Source organism: Coregonus clupeaformis, unplaced genomic scaffold (assembly GCF_020615455.1).
Source record: "Coregonus clupeaformis isolate EN_2021a unplaced genomic scaffold, ASM2061545v1 scaf2781, whole genome shotgun sequence".
Lineage (NCBI taxonomy): Eukaryota > Metazoa > Chordata > Actinopteri > Salmoniformes > Salmonidae > Coregonus > Coregonus clupeaformis.
The window spans coordinates 16,309-36,860 of NW_025536235.1; positions in this window are offsets into that span (position 1 = coordinate 16,309).

The following is a 20,552-nucleotide window of genomic DNA, read 5'->3' on the forward strand; positions in this document are numbered from 1 at the left end:
ATTGTGACAAAGATGTTTTATTTTTTGATTAACTGCTTTATCTCTCTCTTGAGGGAAACAGTTCAGAGCCACTGTTTTTGGAATAGCTTAATCACCCCACTGTCTAAAGGTGTCCCATGACTGTGAATACTGTAAGGATTTATGAGCTCACAGCAAAGTGTGGTACAATAGGGCATGTTTATATCATAGAACTAGAATACTAGAATGGACATGAACCTTCTTCTGACGGTATTAATGTTACGGTCCGGCACTGTTGGTCCTGTTCCTGCTGGTTTTCCTTTCCCTTTTTCCCTGTGTGTGTTGTTTGTGTCTGTCTCCCCTGCTGTGCAGTCCAGTCAGAGGATCTAGGTCAGGGGGCGTGGCCAGTCTCTCACAAGATCAGTTACATCCAGCTGCAGCTTATTGTCAACAATCAACCAGCAGTTATCTACCCGGGCTGGACACCTCTCCAGCGCCAGTTCGTTCCTACACTACCTGTGATCTCGTCTGTTCCTGCTGCCTGCCTGCCTGCCATTCCCACGCCGCAACCTGCTCTGTTGTCTGATATCCTCGTCATCCAGCTCTCAGGACTACTGGCTCTCCACCCTACTCAGCTCCTACCCCGGCCTGAAGCTACTCCACCCTGTACTGCTTCTCTCTACCATAACACGCTGAATAAACTACATCATAATTCACCCTCTTTGTCCGTGTGTCCGTCTCTGCACCTGAGTCCCCCACCCAAGCCTAATAGAACGAACTGGCCAAACATGGACTCAGCAGAGATGCCACATGAAACAACGGGTGATGGCGTACAACGCGCCCTCCATTCACAGGGAATGCTATTGGGACAACACGACCAACTCATCCGGACTCTATTGGATAACAACCAGCAGTTGTTGGATCAAGTATCTCATCTCTCCTCTCAGGTAGCTAACCTGGTAACACTCACTACCCTTCCTCCCTCTGCTTCTCCTCCGCCTGTTCCTCCTACAGTGGCTCCAGGTTCGGCTTCCGCTCCTGCCCTCTTCGGGAACCCCTACAACCTCACCCGAACCTTTCACCGGGGACCTGAACAAATGCCGTGGTTTCCTGCTTCAGTGCCGCTTGGTGTTCCAACAGAAGCCCCTGTCTTTCTCCACGGAATCCTCAAAGGTACATTACGCACTGGGGTTAATGAGGGGCAAAGCTTTGATTTGGGCAGAAGCGGCTTGTTCTACTCAGCAGATTGCCAGCCTGTCGTTTGACGATTTTTCCTCTCAATTGAAAGTTGTGTTTGATCACCGGACCATGCCGGGACCGCCACAAAGAGACTATTGAAGCTACGACAGGGCACGGGTAGCGTGGCTGAATACGCCATTGATTTTGGACCTTGGCAGCCGATTCCAAGTGGAATGACGAAGCTCTTCAGGGGAGCGTTTGTTAACGGTCTAAGTGACACGATTAAGAATGAACTAGCTGTTCGTGATGAGCCTGCTAACCTTCATGTTCTCGTTTCCCTTGCTACACGAATAGACAACAGGCTACGGGAGAGGAGACAGGAGAGGGGGCGGTCGGGTCCACACCACAGGCGGGGCCCCCTCGCTTTCTGCAGCCCGAGCTCCACCACCACTCGGACACCGCCCACACACCTCAGCGGATCCCTCCACGGAACTAGACGAGCCCATGCAGCTGGGCCGTGCTCGTCTGTCCCCTGCCGAAAGGAACGGCGCATGCGGGCTGGTGAGTGCATGTACTGTGGGGACCGCACTCATTTCCTGGTTAACTGTCCGGTTCGCCCAAAAGACCAAGCTCGCAGGTAAAAGTGGGCGTACTTTGCGAGTGCTACACCTGACTCAATGCCCACAGCACCCCGTCTAGTTATCCCAGCTACAGTCCAGTTCAGGAATCTATCTCTCCCACTAGCTGCTCTCATCGACTCTGGTGCTGAGGATAGTTTCCTTGACGTCAACCTGGTCACTCAGGCTGAGATCCCTGTTAAGCCCCCTGCCTAAGCCTATAACAGTAACCGCTATTGACGGCCATCAGTTTGCCAACATCACCCACCAAACTGTCCCCGTTTCTCTCATGCTGTCCGGCAATCACAAAGAAACCATCCAGTTTAAAGTAGTCTCCTCCTCGGCCTCCCCCTTATCTCGGTTTCCCTTGGCTTAGCCTTCACAACCCCCATATTGACTGGCAAAACCACAAGATACACAGTTGGAGCACCCACTGCCATTCTGTTTGCCTTGGGTCGGCTATTCCGCCTCGGTCGGCTCCCCTGCTTCCTGTCAAAACCCCAGACCTCTCTTCAGTCCCTGAGGAGTACCTGGACCTGGTCGAGGTATTCAGTAAGTCCAAGGCACTTTCATTACCACCTCATAGGCCATACGATTGCGCTATTGAGTTACTGCCTGGAGCCCTTTGCCGTCCAGTCGGCTTTCAATCTGTCCCGTCCTGAGAGAGAAGCTATGGAAACCTACATAGGCGACTCCCCTAACCTCTGGCATCATTCGTCCCTCATCTTCCGCTGTTGGAGCTGGGTTCTTTTTTGTAGAGAAGAAGGACAAAACATTACGCCCCTGCATTGACTACAGAGGACTAAATAACATCACAGTCAGAAATACATACCCCCTGCCTCTCATCAACTCAGCATTTGAACCCTTCATGGTGCCACTGTGTTTACCAAACTCGACCTACGTAACGCTTACCACCTCATTAGGATCAGGCGGGGAGATGAATGGAAAACTGGGTTCAATACCCCTCTCGGACACTTTGAATACCTAGTCATGCCATTCGGTCTCACTAACGCCCCAGCAGTGTTTCAGGCCATGGTTAACGATGTGTTGAGGGATTTTCTACACCGTTTTGTGTTTGTCTATTTGGATGACATTCTAATATTCTCTAAGTCACAGGATGAACACGTCTCCCACGTCCGTCTGGTTCTCCAACGCCTCATGGAAAACAAACTGTATGTGAAAGCAGAAAAATGTGAGTTCCACCGGCAGTCCGTCCCCTTTTTGGGCTTTATTATCGAGCGGGGACAAGTGTCACCAGACCCTGACAAGATCAGAGCGGTTGTGGAGTGGCCCACACCCACGTCTCGGAAGCAGCTACAACGCTTCCTGGGCTTCGCCAACTTCTACCGCCGCTTCATCAGGGGTTTCAGCCGAGTGGTTGCCCCCTGACCAAGCTCACCTCCCCTAAGGTGCCATTCCTGTGGACGCCTGAGGCCGAGTCAGCCGTGAGTACATTGAAGGAACTGTTCACCACCTCACCTGTTCTTATTCATCCAGACACTAGTTTGCAGTTTATTGTGGAAGTGGACGCCTCTGATTCGGGGGTGGGGGCTGTCCTGTCACAACGTTCCCCACGGACCAGAAGCTCCATCCTGTGGCCTTTTTCTCCAGGAGATTGACCCCTGCTGAGAAGAACTACGACGTGGGTAACCGGGAGTTGCTTGCTGTCAAGTTGGCGTTGGAGGAGTGGAGGCACTGGCTGAGACGGAGCAGAGCAACCCTTCATAGTCTGGACAGACCACAAGAACCTGGCTTACATCCAGTCGTCCAAGAGGCTGAACTCCCGTCAGGCCAGATGGGCTCTGTTCTTCAGCAGGTTCAAGTTTATTTTAACATATCGTCCTGGCACACGTAATGTCAAGCCTGATGCTCTCTCTCGCCAGTTTACAGACAATGAAGACTCCAGCAATCCTGAATCTGTTCTGCCCGCTTCCTGTTTGGTGGCGGCGGTTCACTGGGAAATCGAGTCCCTCGTCCGATCGGCACAAGAGTTGGAACCTGGACCGCCGATGGCCCCCCGACCTTCTCTATGTTCCCGCAGCCGTGCGGCCGCAAGTGCTCAACTGGATCCACACCTCACGCTTCTCCTGCCACCCTGGTATGAACCGTACACTGTCGCTACTGAAGAGGCACTTTGGTGGCCATCCGCCGAGGCTGACGTCCGGGAGTACGTGGCGGCCTGTTCCATCTGTGCCCAAAATAAGGCTTCCCACAGGGCTCCTTCGGGCCTGCTGCGGCCTCTCCCAGTCCCGAGTCGTCCTTGGTCTCACGTGGGCTTGGACTTCGTCACTGGACTTCCTATGTCTGAGGGTAATGACACCATACTCACCATCGTGGACAGATTCTCTAAATCTGCCCATTTTGTTGCATTACCAAAATTACCATCTGCCAGTGAGACAGCCGACCTCTTTGTCCTACATGTATTCCGTCCCATGGAATACCTGTGGACATAGTGTCCGATAGAGGTCCACAGTTCATTTCTCGGGTATGGAAGGAGTTTTGTTCGGCTCTGGGTGCCACTGTCAGTCTCTCATCAGGTTTCCATCCCCAGTCCAATGGCCAGACTGAGAGGACCAATCAGGACCTGGAGGCTGCTCTACGCTGTGTGACATCCCAGAACCCCGTCCACCTGGGCCAAACATCTCCCGTGGGTCGAATATGCCCACAATTCCCTCACCTCATCTGCCACCGGCCTCTCACCATTTGAGGCGGCTTTGGGGTACCAACCGCCATTGTTCCCGTCTCAGGAAAGGGAGTTAGCCGTCCCGTCAGTTCAGGATAACCTTCGTCGCTGCCGCAAGGTGTGGGTGGACACCGTGAGGCTCTTCTACGGACAGCAGAGCGTAACAAGAGGGTGGCGGACAGGCACAGGGTAGTCGCTCCCCAGTTCCAGCCTGGTCAGCGAGTCTGGCTCTCCTCCAGCAACATTCCCTGCGCACTGACTCCCGTGAGCTGTCGCCCGGTATTTGGGTCCTTTCGAGATCGACTCCATCATCAACCCTTCGGCTGTTCGGTTGAAGCTTCCCCAGGCCATGAGAGTCCATCCTACATTTCACGTGTCCCAGCTGAAGCTGGTCTCCTCCAGCCCTTTGTGTCCACCTGTGGATCCCCCTCCGCCACCGCGATATGTGCGACCATCCAGCCTACACGGTGCGGAGACTGCTGGACGTCCGGAGGCGTGGTAGAGGGTTTCAGTACCTGGTGGACTGGGAGGGATACGGTCCCCGAGGAGAGGTCCTGGATTCCCCGACGATTTATACTGGATCCGCAGCTGGTGGCTGACTTCCATAGGGACCACCCTGACAAGCCGGGTGGAGTCGCCGGGTGGCGCCCGTTGAGGGGGGTACTGTTACGGTCCGGCACTGTTGGTCCTGTTCCTGCTGGTTTTCCTTTCCCTTTTTCCCTGTGTGTGTTGTTTGTGTCTGTCTCCCCCTGCTGTGCAGTCCAGTCAGAGGATCTAGGTCAGGGGCGTGGCCAGTCTCTCCAAGATCAGTTACATCCAGCTGCAGCTTATTGTCAACAATCAACCAGCAGTTATCTACCCGGGCTGGACACCTCTCCAGCGCCAGTTCGTTCCTACACTACCTGTGATCTCGTCTGTTCCTGCTGCCTGCCTGCCTGCCATTCCCACGCCGCAACCTGCTCTGTTGTCTGATATCCTCGTCATCCAGCTCTCAGGACTACTGGCTCTCCACCCTACTCAGCTCCTACCCCGGCCTGAAGCTACTCCACCCTGTACTGCTTCTCTCTACCATAACACGCTGAATAAACTACATCATAATTCACCCTCTTTGTCCGTGTGTCCGTCTCTGCACCTGAGTCCCCCACCCAAGCCTAATAATTAAGGTCAGACATTTTGGTAAGGGAGTTGGTGCTCAGCCAGTGCTGTGATAAGATATTATGTAAAACAATGAATTTGAAGATTATCTGCAGGGTATGTTTGTTAGCAATTTTTTAAAATGATTTACTGCCAATATGCCAACATTCCATACAAACAATGCAGTCAATGGACAGCCATACACTGGCTGAAATCAGTTGATGATAGGACTTAGACAAGATGTAAATGCAACAAGTACTGATTTTGTATCAAGTAATAAAAACACAGCTTTCCAAGAAAATAAACATTTTGACATGTATGGTCTGTTTACATATACAGTATTTTAGAGGCTATTTATACAGACAATTGGTATAAAACCTGTGTAAACTGTATTCATAAATATATGACAATATTCAAGGTTGACAATAATGATATTACACCATTTCTGATATATCACATGCCATACTTTTATTTTCCTGCATAAGTAAAAGCAGGAAATGCATCACATATGCCTCTAATGCCATTCATTGCAATTAGACTGGTTTGGATTTCTCCCTGACCCCAATGGCTGCCATTTTCACCCCATTCTGGATCTTTGAGGGTTTATAACAAAGCCCTTCTAGTAATTCAATAGGATCTCTATGGTTTATATGTTCCTGTTCCCAGTAGATCTACACCCTTAATATATGCCATTTAGCAGACACTTTTATACAAAGCAACTTACAGTACAGTGAGTGAATACATTTTTAGTATGTGATCCCAGCGGAATTGAACTCGACGTTGGCATTGCTAGGATCATGCCCTTACCTCTGAGTTTGTAGTAGGCCCGATGGCTGGAGATGACCTCCTTTATATTCTCTTGAGGACATACTTTCACCCCAGTGGTGAAGAACATAGACCTCTTTGTCCGGTGTCTGTCCTGGTCCTGTCTCGTTTTGACATGGGTGGTGTGTTTGGTTGGCCTTACACTATCCAGGAAATGTCTGTATTTTACATTTCGGATTCCAGACAAATCTTGGACCTGTAGGTCTGCAACAAAAAATACATATATTAGAAATGGTTATCTTACCATATCTTTTTGTCCAAATATGCTACTTTATTGGTCATTTTACAATATAAGATGTAGAAGATGTATACTGCTTACTTTCCCAAATCGTTTCTAAGGTCTAACCATAGAAAATTATAGAGATATTCATCTGTATATACAGTGCCTTCCAGAAAGTATTCATACCCCTTGACTTATTCTACATTTTGTTGTGTTACAGGCTGAATTCAAACTTGATTAAATAGCAACTCCTCAGTAAAAGGCACATGACAGCCCGCTTGGAGTTTGCCAAAAGGCACCTAAAGGACTCTCAGACCATGAGAAACAAGATTCTCTGGTCTGCTGGAAACTAAGATTGAACTCTTTGGCCTGAATGCCAAACGTCACATCTGGAGGAAACCTGGCACCATCCCTACGGTGCTGTGGGGATATTTTTCAGCGGCAGGGACTGGGAGACTAGTCAGGATCGACGGAAATAACAGAGCAAAGTACAGAGAGATCCTTGATGAAAACCTGCTCCAGAGCGCTCAGGACCTCAGACTGGGGTGAAGTTTCACCTTCCAACAGGACAACGAACCCTAAGCACACAGCCAAGACAACGCATGAGTGGCTTCGGGACAATTCTCTGAATGTCCTTGAGTGGCCCAGCCAGAGCCCGGATTGAACCCGATTGAACATCTCTGGACAGACCTGAAAATAGCTGTGCAGCAACGCTCCCCATCCAACCTGACAGAGCTTGAGAGGATCTGCAGAGAATAATGGGAGAAACTTCCCAAATATAGGTGTGCCAAGCTTGTGGCGTCATACCCAAGAAGACTTGAGGTTGTGATCGCTGTCATAGGTGCTTCAACAAAGTACTGAGTAAAGGGTCAAAATACTTATGTAAATGTGATATATTTAATTTTTTCATTTGTAATACATTTGTAAAAAAATTATAAAAACCTGTTTTTGCTTTGTCATTATGGGGTATTGTGTGCAGATTGATGAGGGAAAAATTATTTAATCCATTTTAGAATAAGGCTGTAAGGTAACAAAATGTGGAAAAAGTCGTGGTCTGAATACTTTCCGAATGCACTGTGTATTTATATATATATGCACTGAGTATACAAAACATTAAGAACACCTGCTCTTTCCATGACATAGACTGATCAGGTGAATCCAGGTGAAAGCTATGATCCTTATTGATGTCACTTGTTAAATCCACTTCAATCAGTGTAGATGAAGGGGAAGAGACAGGTTAATGAAGGAATGTTAAGCCTCGAGACAATTGAGACATGGATTGTTTATGTGTGCCATTCAGAGGGTGAATGAGTAAAACAGAAGATTTAAGTGTCTTTGAACAGGATATGGTAGTAGGTGCCAGGCACACCGGTTTGTGTCAAGAACTGCAACGCTGCTGTGTTTTTCACGCACAATAGTTTCCCATGTGTGTCAAGAATGGTCCACCACCCAAAGGACATCCAGCCAACCTGACACAACTATGGGAAGCATTCGAGTCAAAATGGGTCGGGGGGATAGGGAGGTGCAATTCAAACAGTATGTCAACATTAATAAAGTTACCAGTGCTCAATGACTATGTACTATTGTTATTTCAAAGTCCTTCAGACCAGTCCCGTATTAGAGTGATCCCCAGCTGAGGCAGATGAAAAAGCTCTATGATCTAGCTGGTTACTCTGTTCAGGAAACACAAGATATCGACTTACCCCATTTCACAGCCTCGGCCATCACAGCAAGGTAGTGCCATGGTGTTATGCAAGACAATTAGACCAGTGATTACAGTCAGTCCATTCAAAGTGAGCTAATTGTTTAAGGCGTGCCTTACGACAACCAGGTGGTAAACTTCAAAAGCTTTCTTAAGACATTAAGCCCCAGCTCCTAACAGAGGCAAGGGGCTTCCTAAGACCTGTCTCGGCAGTAGAGGGGCCACAAAGAAATCAGCGTAAATGATATAAACACTGATACTTTTGACCACAGAGAGGTTAAGCTTCTGGCCAGAAAGTACATTGTTTGAGAGATTCAACTTCAAAGTTAAAATGTGAAGTTCGTGTAATATGGGGAATGGGAATCATTAGCCGCATAACACAAACTCGCATTCCGATTATTCTCCTATTAGAGAACATATTGACAAACAAACTAGATAACATTTGAAATGTGTTCAGTGAGGAATGAGGATGTTCCCATGCACATGGGCCAGCAAGAGGGCCTGCAGGGGAAATGGCCGCTAATGCAGTGCACAAAAGTGAGGGCATCATAAAGCAGAGCTACAAGCCAGAATATATTAGTGTCCAGAGCCACTGAGAACAGAATGCCTTTGTTTATTTTGGGATAATAAACGGACCGAAGACACAATCCGTCCAAAATCAGGACACAACATTCAGAAGTAGGCTAATGCAAAAGTTGCTGAATTTTTTTAAATGCTTGGTAACACTTGAAACCCAGCGTCATAACTTATTATGACATGGTCATAAACATGTCATAATATATCATAGCAACTGACATAACTTGTCATAACCTGTTATAATATGGTCATAACACTGTCATGACACAGATATTATGTTACCTGTTGTGACATATATTGCGTTCTTTTTTTATGGCTGGTCATGACACCTACATAAATTGACCATATTAAATGATCATTGTAATTGTGCACACACTGATGTCAGACATGCACCTACTCCAATGCTCTGTCGCTGATGACTGGGATGAATGCAGGAGCAGATTTCAGGAGCAGGACAAGACACCCTCTTTTTGACTGATGACTGATATAAGGGCATGTACGTGATAGGCCTATCTGGCTCATATGATGATGATGGTCATAATGCTTCTTGACAGTGCCATAAAGTGTATTTTCATTGTGTAAGTAAAGTGACACAGGATGGTCTTAATGCTTCTTGACAGTGTCATAAAGTGTATTTTCTTAGTCAGAGTAAAGTGACACAGGATGGTCATAATGCTTCATGACAGTGTCATAAAGTGTATTTTCTACAAGTTATTTAAAATATGATGAAAAAAACATGACGGTAAAGAATTCATTACAACAAGGATTTAAGAAACAAACTTTCAAACGAAAGGAAACTTCTTGGCAGAGAAAAAACTAATTTGAATAAATGTGGGTTTTGACACCCTTATGTAGGTGTCATAGCCAGCCATAAAATAACGCAATATATGTCACAACAGGTGTAAATATATGGGTCATGACAGTGTTATGACCATATTATAACAGGTTATGACAAGTTATGTCAGCTGTTATTACATATTATATAACAGGTGGGTCTAATCCTGAATGCTGATTGGTTAAAACAGCATTCTAGCTGGTGTCTATTCCACAAGTTACCACCGGCTAAATCTGATGTTAAAATGCCTATTTACTCTGTTCCATCTTACTGCACAATGTCTCATCAGCCCTAACCAAGCAATTTATAAACTTGATCTCCACTATAAAAAAGCATCTAGACATGATCTCACATTTCTTTTAGACTAACATTTAGTTTTCAACAGCAGAGATTTGTATAAACCTTATACTAAGGAAGTCTCGAGGTTTTGCTCGCCTGAGGTAGAGTATCTTATGATAAGCTGTAGACCACACTATTTACCAAGAGAGTTTTCATCTATATTTTTCATAGCTGTCTATTTACCACCACAAACCAATGCTGGCATTAAGATTGCACTGAATGAGTTGTACAAGGCCATTAATCAACAGGAAAACGCTCATCCAGATGCAGCGCTCCTAGTGGCCGGGGACTTTAATGCAGGGAAACTTAAATCCGTTCTACCTAATTTCTACCAGCATGTTAAATGTGCAACCAGAGGGAAAAAAACTCTAGACCACCTTTACTCCACACACAGAGACGCATACAAAGCTCTCCCTCGCCTCCATTTGGCAAATCTGACCATAACTCTATCCTCCTGATTCCTGCTTATAAGCAAAAACTAAAGCAGGAAGCACCAGTGACTCGGTTAATAAAAAAGTGGTCAGATGACGCAGATGCTAAGCTACAGGACTGTTTTGCTAGCACAGACTGGAACATGTTCCGGGATTCTTCAGACAGCATTGAGGAGTACACCACATCAGTCACTGGCTTCATCAATAAGTGCATCGATGATGTCGTCCCCACAGTGACCGTACGTACATACCCCAACCAGAAGCCATGGATTACAGGAAACATCCGCACTGAGCTAAAGGGTAGAGCTGCCGCTTCAAGGAACGGGACTCTAACCCGGACGCTTATAAGAAATCCCGCTATGACCTCCGACGAACCATCAAACAGGCAAAGAGTCAATACAGGTCTAAGATTGAATCATACTACACTGGCTCTGACGCTGCGTCGGATGTGGCAGGGCTTGAAAACTATTACAGACTACAAAGGGAAGCACAGCCGCGAGCTGCCCAGTGACACAAGCCTACCAAACGAGCTAAACCACTTCTATGCTCGCTCGAGGCAAGCAACACTGAAGCATGCATGAGAGCACCAGCTGTTCCGGATGACTATGTGATCACGCTCTCCGTAGCTCGATGTGAGTAAGACTTTTAAGCAGGTCAACATTCACAAGGCCGCAGGGCCAGACGGATTACCAGGACGTGTACTCCGAGCATGTGCTGACCAACTGGCAAGTGTCTTCACTGACATTTTCAACATGTCCCTGACTGAGTCTGTAATACCAACATGTTTCAAGCAGACCACCATAGTCCCCATGCCCAAGGACTCTAAGATAACCTGCCTAAATGACTACCGACCCGTAGCACTGACGTCTGTAGCCATGAAGTGCTTTGAAAGACTGGTCATGGCTCACATCAACAGCATTATCCCAGAAACCCTAGACCCACTCCAATTTGCATACCGCCCCAACAGATCCACAGATGATGCAATCTCTATCGCACTCCACACTGCCCTTTCCCACCTGGACAAGAGGAACACCTACGTGAGAATGCTATTCATTGACTACAGCTCAGCATTCAACACCATAGTGCCCTCTAAGCTCATCACTAAGCTAAGGATCCTGGGACTAAACACCTCCCTCTGCAACTGGATCCTGGACTTCCTGGACGGGCCGCCCTCAGGTGGTAAGGGTGGTAACAACACATCTGCCACACTGATCCTCAACACGGGGGGCCCCTCAGGGGTGCGTGCTCAGTCCCCTCCTGTACTCTCTGTTCACCCATGACTGCATGGCCAGGCACGACTCCAACACCATCATTAAGTTTGCCGACTGACACAACAGTGGTAGGCCTGATCACCGACAACGATGAGACAGCCTATAGGGAGGAGGTCAGAAATCTGGCCGTGTGGTGCCAGGACAACAACCTCTCCCTCAACGTGACCAAGACAAAGGAGATGATTGTGGACTACAGGAAAAAAAAGAGGACTGAGTACGCTCCCATTCTCATCGACCGGGGCTGTAGTGGAACAGGTTGCGAGCTTCAAGTTCCTTGGTGTCCACATCACCAACGAACTATCATGGTCCAAACACACCAAGACAGTCGTGAAGAGGGCACGACAAAGCCTATTCCCCCTCCAGGAGACTAAAAAGATTTGGCATGGGTCCTCAGATCCTCAAAAAATTCTACAGCTGCACCATCGAGAGCATCCTGACTGGTTGCATCACCGCCTGGTATGGCAACTGCTTGGCCTCCGACCAGCAAGGCACTACAGAGGGTAGTGCGTACGGCCCAGTACATCACTGGGGCAAAGCTTCCTGCCATCCAGGACCTCTATACCAGGCGGTGTCAGAGGAAGGCCCTCAAAATTGTCAAAGACTCCAGCCACCCTAGTCATAGACTGTTCTCTCTGCTACCGCACGGGCAAGCGGTACCGGAGTGCCAAGTCTAGGTCCGAAAAGACTTCTAACAGCTTCTACCCCCAAGCCATAAGACTCCTGAACAGCTAATCATGGCTACCCGGACTATTTGCACCCCCCCCCACCCCATCCTTTTTACGCTGCTGCTACTCTGTTAAGTATTTATGCATAGTCACTTTAACTCTACCCATGTACATATTACCTCAACTACCTCAACTAGTCAGTGCCCCCGCACATTGACTCTGCAACGTGCACCCCTGTATATATAGCCTCCCTACTGTCACTTTATTTTACTTCTGCTCTTTTTTCTCAACACTTTTTTTGTTGTTGTTTTATTCTTACTTTTTTGTTTAAAATAAATGCACTGTTGGTTAAGGGGCTGTAAGTAAGCATTTCACTGTAATGTCTGCACCTGTTGTATTCGGCGCATGTGACCAATAAAATTTGATTTGATTTGATTTGATTTGACCTTGCTGTCTGTCTCTCTGACATTTGCAACATTGTTTCAATATTCAAATTTCATCTCCAGCTGTCCATAGTAATGAACGTGTCGGGAGTCGGGACGAGACAGGAAGGCAGGCAGAGTTTCTCAGCCAGTCGAAATCATGAATCAGCTTGCATCATTTTTATAGATACAGTGGGGCAAAAAAGTATTTAGTCAGCCACCAATTGTGCAAGTTCTCCCACTTAAAAAGATGAGAGAGGCCTGTAATTTTCATCATAGGTACACGTCAACTATGACAGACAAATTGAGAAAAAAAATCCAGAAAATCCCATTGTAGGATTTTTAATGAATTTATTTGCAAATTATGGTGGAAAATAAGTATTTGGTCACCTACAAACAAGCAAGATTTCTGGCTCTCACAGACCTGTAACTTCTTCTTTAAGAGGCTCCTCTGTCCTCCACTCGTTACCTGTATTAATGGCACCTGTTTGAACTTGTTATCAGTATAAAAGACACCTGTCCACTACCTCAAACAGTCACACTCCAAACTTCACAATGGCCAAGACCAAAGAGCTGTCAAAGGACACCAAAAACAAAATTGTAGACCTGCACCAGGCTGGGAAGACTGAATCTGCAACAGGTAAGCAGCTAGGTTTGAAGAAATCAACTGTGGGAGCAATTATTAGGAAATGGAAGACATACAAAACCACTGATAATCTCCCTCGATCTGGGGCTCCATGCAAGATCTCACCCCGTGGGGTCAAAATGATCACAAGAACGGTGAGCAAAAAATCCCAGAACCACACGGGGGACCTAGTGAATGACCTGCTGAGAGCTGGGACCAAAGTAACAAAGCCAACCATCAGTAACACACTACGCCGCCAGGGACTCAAATCCTGCAGTGCGAGACGTGTCCCCCTGCTTAAGCCAGTACATGTCCAGGCCCGTCTGAAGTGCATTTGGATGATCCAGAAGAGGATTGGGAGAATGTCATATGGTCAGATGAAACCAAAATATAACTTTTTGGTAAAAACTCAACTACGTCATGTTTGGAGGACAAAGAATGCTGAGTTGCATCCAAAGAACACCATACCTACTGTGAAGCATGGGGTTGGAAACATCATGCTTTGGGGCTGTTTTTCTGCAAAGGGACCAGGACGACTGATCCGTGTAAAGGAAAGAATGAATGGGCCATGTATCGTGAGATTTTGAGTGAAAACCCTCCTTCCATCAGCAAGGGCATTGAAGATGAAACGTGGCTGGGTCTTTCAGCATGACAATGATCCCAAACACACCGCCGGCACGAAGGAGTGGCTTCGTAAGAAGCATTTCAAGGTCCTGGAGTGGCCTAGCCAGTCTCCAGATCTCAACCCCATAGAAAATATTTGGAGGGAGTTGAAAGTCTGTGTTGCTAGTGACAGCCCCAAAACATCACTGCTCTAGAGGAGATCTGCATGGAGGAATGGGCCAAAATACCAGCAACAGTGTGTGAAAACCTTGTGAAGACTTACAGAAAACGTTTGACCTGTGTCATTGCCAACAAAGGGTATATAACAAAGTATTGAGAAACTTTTGTTATTGACCAAATACTTATTTTCCACCATCATATGCCAATAAATTCATTAAAAAATCCTACAATGTGATTTTCTGGATTTTTTTCTATTTTTGTCTGTCATAGTTGACGTGTACCTATGATGAAAATTACAGGCTCTCTCTCATCTTTTTTTTAAGTGGGAGAACTTGCACAATTGGTGGCTGACTAAATACTTTTTTTCCCCACTGTATATACAAACAAATGTCAATTGAAAAAAGGTCAAACGAAACAAAGTGCAGTTAGTTTGCAGACTTTCCATCTTCAGTTTGAAGTGATTGTGTGTCCTGACGAAAGTGAGCAAATGTTCTATGCCAGGCGTAAAACACGCCTCATTAGCTCATTGTTATGGGATGTATCCAAATAAATGTCACTAGAAAACAGCTTAAACAAATGCAAATGCGGCTACTTTGCTGTTATTCTGGCTGCACTTTTTGACATGACTCTAAGTTAGCCATAGTTAGCAAGCAAGGGATAAGAACGTTGCCAGCCAGTATGGCAATGGAACATTTAGAACGAACAACTGGGTCACGTTCTTAGATACAGAACAAAAAGACTGAACGACTGGGTCCAGTCTCTAGCAACCGAACCAATAGAACGGACGACCAGCCGGCTTGGGTAGCAAACCTAGATTTGTGTCGAGACTATATCTTGTGGAAGGATGAAATAGTATGAATAAATTCATCAAAATAACTTTTTAATGAAAAATATGTCAATCATTATTTGAATATGTTGGTAACACGTTGTATAAAAGTGATAATGCCCTCAAAGCCGGTGTTTGGAGGATATATTGACACGGTTTGGCACGGTTTGCCGTGCTTCGAGAGCATTATCACTTAAGTATGACATGGTTATGACCGTGTCATAAGGTGTTATGACACTGGGTGTCAAGTAAAGTGTTACCAAATGCTTTCATGGGGATCTACTACGTCAATGTAGCCAATAGTGACTTTTGTAATGTGACCTAACAGTTTATTACATTTTATATGCATGTATATTCAAATCAACGCTAAAACACATGGATTCAAGTTCAACAGGTAGGACGAGCTGATACTGTATTTACTGGCTAAAGCACCTGTAAATACAGTTGCCCTTGATTGAGTGTAGGTCAAAGTCAAGTGGATCACACTGCTCTCCCAGTCCTCTTACGTAATGCACCAAACATGCCCCAATTTCTGTCAAAATACACTGTTGTTCAGTTCTGCAGTATGAAGAAACTTTGAACTAGGGGGATTTTCGAATCAATTTGTCACAATTGCCAAACTGTCACAATGTTCTGCCTTCTGATCTGACCCATCATGAATGTGCTGTACTCAGCCATGCACACTATATATCTCTCATTGTGAAAGAACAAAGCATAATCTCACTTCAATTAGACTGAGACAGGGAACAAACAACCAACAAGACTAGCAGCAAATGCTATTACAGGTTCCCTGGAGTGAGAGCTTACCTTTGATTTGAGTGGATGCAACGGTAAACAGAAATAGGGTGAGGAACAGTCCCTTTCTCAAATGCATGATGGGCTAGTTCAAGTCCTTTCAGAGCCAAAATGTTTTAATTTGGAAACAAAAGGAAAGTTCCTTGGATCTTTTATCTCGAGTCCATGAGGAAAAAGGTATTGTCGGTGGTAACAAAGTGTCTATGTTTCTGTCAACGAGCTAAAAGGGGGGTTGTTCACTCCTGTCTCGTCTCCAGTTAGGTACTAGCAGATGGTGCTACAATCCTGAGTGAAGTTTGATCTCTGAGTCAATCAGTGATCCCTGCAGACCTGGGCGAAGGATGGAAAAAGGTGTCAAGGTGGGGAGCATGTAGAAAAACTCCAAGTTACTCAACTGTAAGTGTGACAACTGTGATGAGGTTAAAAGCAGGTTCCTTGAATAATCTGTTTACCTGCTGCTTGCTCAAGTCGTAATCCCTCCCTGGCCACGTAGTGGTGGGCTAGCCTCATCCTGTTAGGGCCCTTCTGGAGCCTAATCTGTCAGTCAGTCAGCAGGGCCCACTGCCCCTATGGCCCTATAGTGTCACGGTCAGTCTACCAGTCTCCCTGATCCTCAGTCTCTCAGCTCCCAGACCAGACTAGATTCTCTGTGCAGTAAACACAATCGCACTCTCGTCAGGCTAGCTCACACCAGATGCTCCTCAGAAGCCCCAAACTCACAGGCTGCCAACCAAGGCTGCTGGGCTGTAGGACTGTACTGGACGTCCAACTCCCAGACTCCCAGACGGACACAATGTGCTTTATCCCTGCTCTGGGTGCAGAGCTACTCTGTTGTTATTTTTAGTTGTTTCCTCCTCCCTTCTGTTAATGGGCTGGGGTGGACATGGTCCCTGAACTGTCCTGTGGTGCTTTCCACTCAGCTCCCCAAGCTGACAAGAGGATTACCAGCTCTAGCCTGTCATTAACATTTTACTGCCGTTTTAGGCAGGCCCAACAGACAACTTCACTTTTATCAACACTCTATGCAAAAGGTTTTGTCTACTGAGGAATTCAGCCTTCTTTACTGCTCTCCACATCCCCATTCTGTCACACGTCTGTGAAGCAGAGGTTCTGTTGTGATAACATGCTGTAGGTCTGATATCTGATTGGAAGTTAACTCAACATTAATGCTATTGGACAACAACTCAGATTTTGAATCCAAACAACTCAGATGTTATAAAAGGGTCTTAGATCCATTGGGTCTATCTCTTTGTTCCTGACCTGCTGTGGTGAGATACACTCTCTTTCTTTCTCTCCCTCTCTCTCCAATGACCTACAGTATGGTCCATGGCCAAGCCATGGTTTCTTTGTTTCTCTCTCTCTCCCTATGATCATGCCTAGTATTGCCTTGTAACTTAAATATCTGCCTTTAATATAGACTATTCTTAGTCCTTTCTTGATGGCCAATTACTGTAACTCAACTATACACTGAGTATACCAAACATTAGGAACACCTTCCTAATATTGAGTCAGGGAATGGACTCTACAAGGTGTTGAAAGCGTTCCACAGGGGTTGCGGCCCATTTCGACTTAAATGCTTCCCACAGTTCTGTCAAGTTGGCTGGATGTCCTTTAGGTGGTGGACCATTCTTGATACACACAGGAAACTTCTTGACACAAACCGGTGCACCTGGCACCTACTACCATACTCCGTTCAAAGGCACTTAAATATTTTGTCTTGCCTATTCACCCTCTGAATGGCACACATACACAATCCATGTCTCAATTGTCTCAAGGTTTAGAAATCCTTTAACCTGCCTTCTCCCCTTCATCTACACTGATTGAAGTGGATTTAAGAAGTGACATCAATAAGGGATCATAGCTTTCACCTGGATTCACCTGGTCAGTCTATGTAATGGAAAGAGCAGGTGTTCTTAATGGTTTGTACACTCATTGTGGTTTCTTGCACATTGCTAAATAATCTTTATGGAGCCAGATATTCTATTTTAATAGACTTTGTTAACATACAAACTACATAGTCTTATCAAGGGTCGCATGTGAGGTATATCAAATATAGCCTATATACTGTATCAAATATTACCCCACGATACAGTAAATAAGCCTTCTCAGGACAAATCCATCAAGGGGTTTCCCCAAACAAAGAAGTTTGACCTTGCGGTGCTTAATAAGCCAAAATAGTTGTAGTGTCATGCTGCATCATTTCTGATAACACACCTCAAGTACACTGTATTGAAAGGACATTAGATATGCCTAGAGATAACTGTATCAAAATGTAGCACAATTATTGTTAGAAATGTGTAGAAATTGTTTTTTTTGTTTTTTTAAGCAAACCTAAACACGTATTGGATCACAAAAATGTTTACTTTTTACATTACCATGCAGTTTACCAATAAAATCATCTGATGGTGATGTGGATATACTAGGAATACATATCCCAAATGAAATAAATGATCTCACTCCAATAAATGTTAATAGAAAGATAGCAAAACTAGATAAGATCTTGCTACCATGGAAAGGTAAATACATGTCTATTTGTGGAAAAATCACCCTGATTAACTCTTTAGTATTATCCCAGTTTAGCTATTTGCTTGTGGTCTTGCCTAGCGAAACGTTTTTTAAATTATATGAGAAAAAACAATTCCATTTTATTTGGAACGGCTGTGGTGAGTGATTTTGAAGGAGTCAGGCACAGGAGGGTAAATCACAGAATAAAAGGGTTTATTCCCAAAACACAGTGGTACGCAGCAATGCGTGAAACACTCCAGTGCATAAATCAGGCGCTCCACCGAGCTAATCTAACCTCCACAATAAACAATCACACACAAAGACAAGGGGGCAGGGGGAACACTTATACCGGTACTGATGTGGGGATATGAACCAGGTGTGTGTAATAAACAAGACAAAATCAAATAGAATGATGAGAGGAGTTGACGAACGCTGAAGCCTGCCCGAACAAGGAGAAGAGGCAGCTTCGGAGGAAGTTGATACAACGGCAAGCCAGACAAAAATTAAACCGGCCTATTTGTATAATGAATATGAATTCGGATGACAGAAATTATTAAATATTAAAGCATTAGACCTATCACTAAAAGCTTCAGTCATACAAAGTTATACTTAAATCCGAACTGGTTCTCTAGCAAATTAGTAAGATTGTCTCACCCCATGTTCAAGAATGGCCCTTCTCCCTTTATTCAGATTACAACCACTCACTTTCAGTTATTTGAAAAGTAAATAATCTCCCAAATATCACTATTTCTAAAACAAGCCATAGAAAGTTAGTTGCAATTTCAATTTAATCCTCCAGAAATGACAGAACAAATAATGCAACAAATATTGTGGTTAAACTCAAATATATTGATAAAAAAGTATCTTCTATAGTACACTTCTAAGTATAATCTTCGTAAATGATATCATAGGTAGGACTGGTAGAGTTATGTTGCACATGCAGCTAACAAAAACATATGGAAATGTCTGCTCTACCCAAAATTACAAACACATAATTGCAACATTACCGCAGAAATGGAAGAGGAAAGTGGAAGGGGGAAAAAGTAAGGAACTTGTCTGTCGGCCCTGCATTATAGAACATAGTTGGTTAAAGAATATTGTGATAAATAAAAAAGTATACCAGTTTCATTTAAGGACCAAAGGATTGACAGCAGTCCCATATACAGTGAAGGAAAAAAGTATTTGATCCCTGCTGATTTTGTACGTTTGCCCACTGACAAAGAAATGATCAGTCTATCATTTTAATGGTAGGTTTATTTGAACAGTGCGAGACAGAATAACAACAAAAAAATCCAGAAAAACGCATGTAAAAAATGTTATAAATTGATTTGCATTTTAATGAGGGAAATAAGTATTTGACCCCCTCTCAATCAGAAAGACTTCTGGCTCCCAGGTGTCTTTTATACAGGTAACGATCTGAGATTAGGAGCATCTCAGCTTGTTACCTGTATAAAAGACACCTGTCCACAGAAGCAATCAATCAATCAGATTCCAAACTCTCCACCATGGCCAAGACCAAAGAGTTCTCCAAGGATGTCAGGGACAAGATTGTAGACCTACACAAGGCTGGAATGGGCTACAAGACCATCGCCAAGCAGTTGGCGAGGTTATTCGCAAATGGAAGAAACACAAAAGAACTGTCAATCTACCTCGGCCTGGGGCTCCATGCAAGATCTCACCTCGTGGAGTTGCAATGATCATGAGAACGGTGAGGAATCAGCCCAGAACTACACGGGAGGATCTTGTCAATGATCTCAAGGCAGCTGGGACCATAGTCACCAAGAAAACAATTGGTAACACACTACGCCGTAAAGGACCTTTGCTCAAGGTCCCCCTGCTCAAGAAAGCACATATACATGCCCGTCTGAAGTTTGCCAATGAACATCTGAATGATTCAGAGGAGAACTGGGTGAAAGTGTTGTGGTCAGATGAGACCAAAATGGAGCTCTTTGGCATCAACTCAACTCGCCGTGTTTGGAGGAGGAGGAATGCTGCCTATGACCGCAAGAACACCATCCCCACCGTCAAACATGGAAGTGGAACATTATGCTTTGGGGGGTGTTTTTTCTGCTAAGGGGACAGGACAACTTCACCGCATCAAAGGGACGATGGACGGGGCCATGTACCGTCAAATCTTGGGTGAGAACCTCCTTCCCTCAGC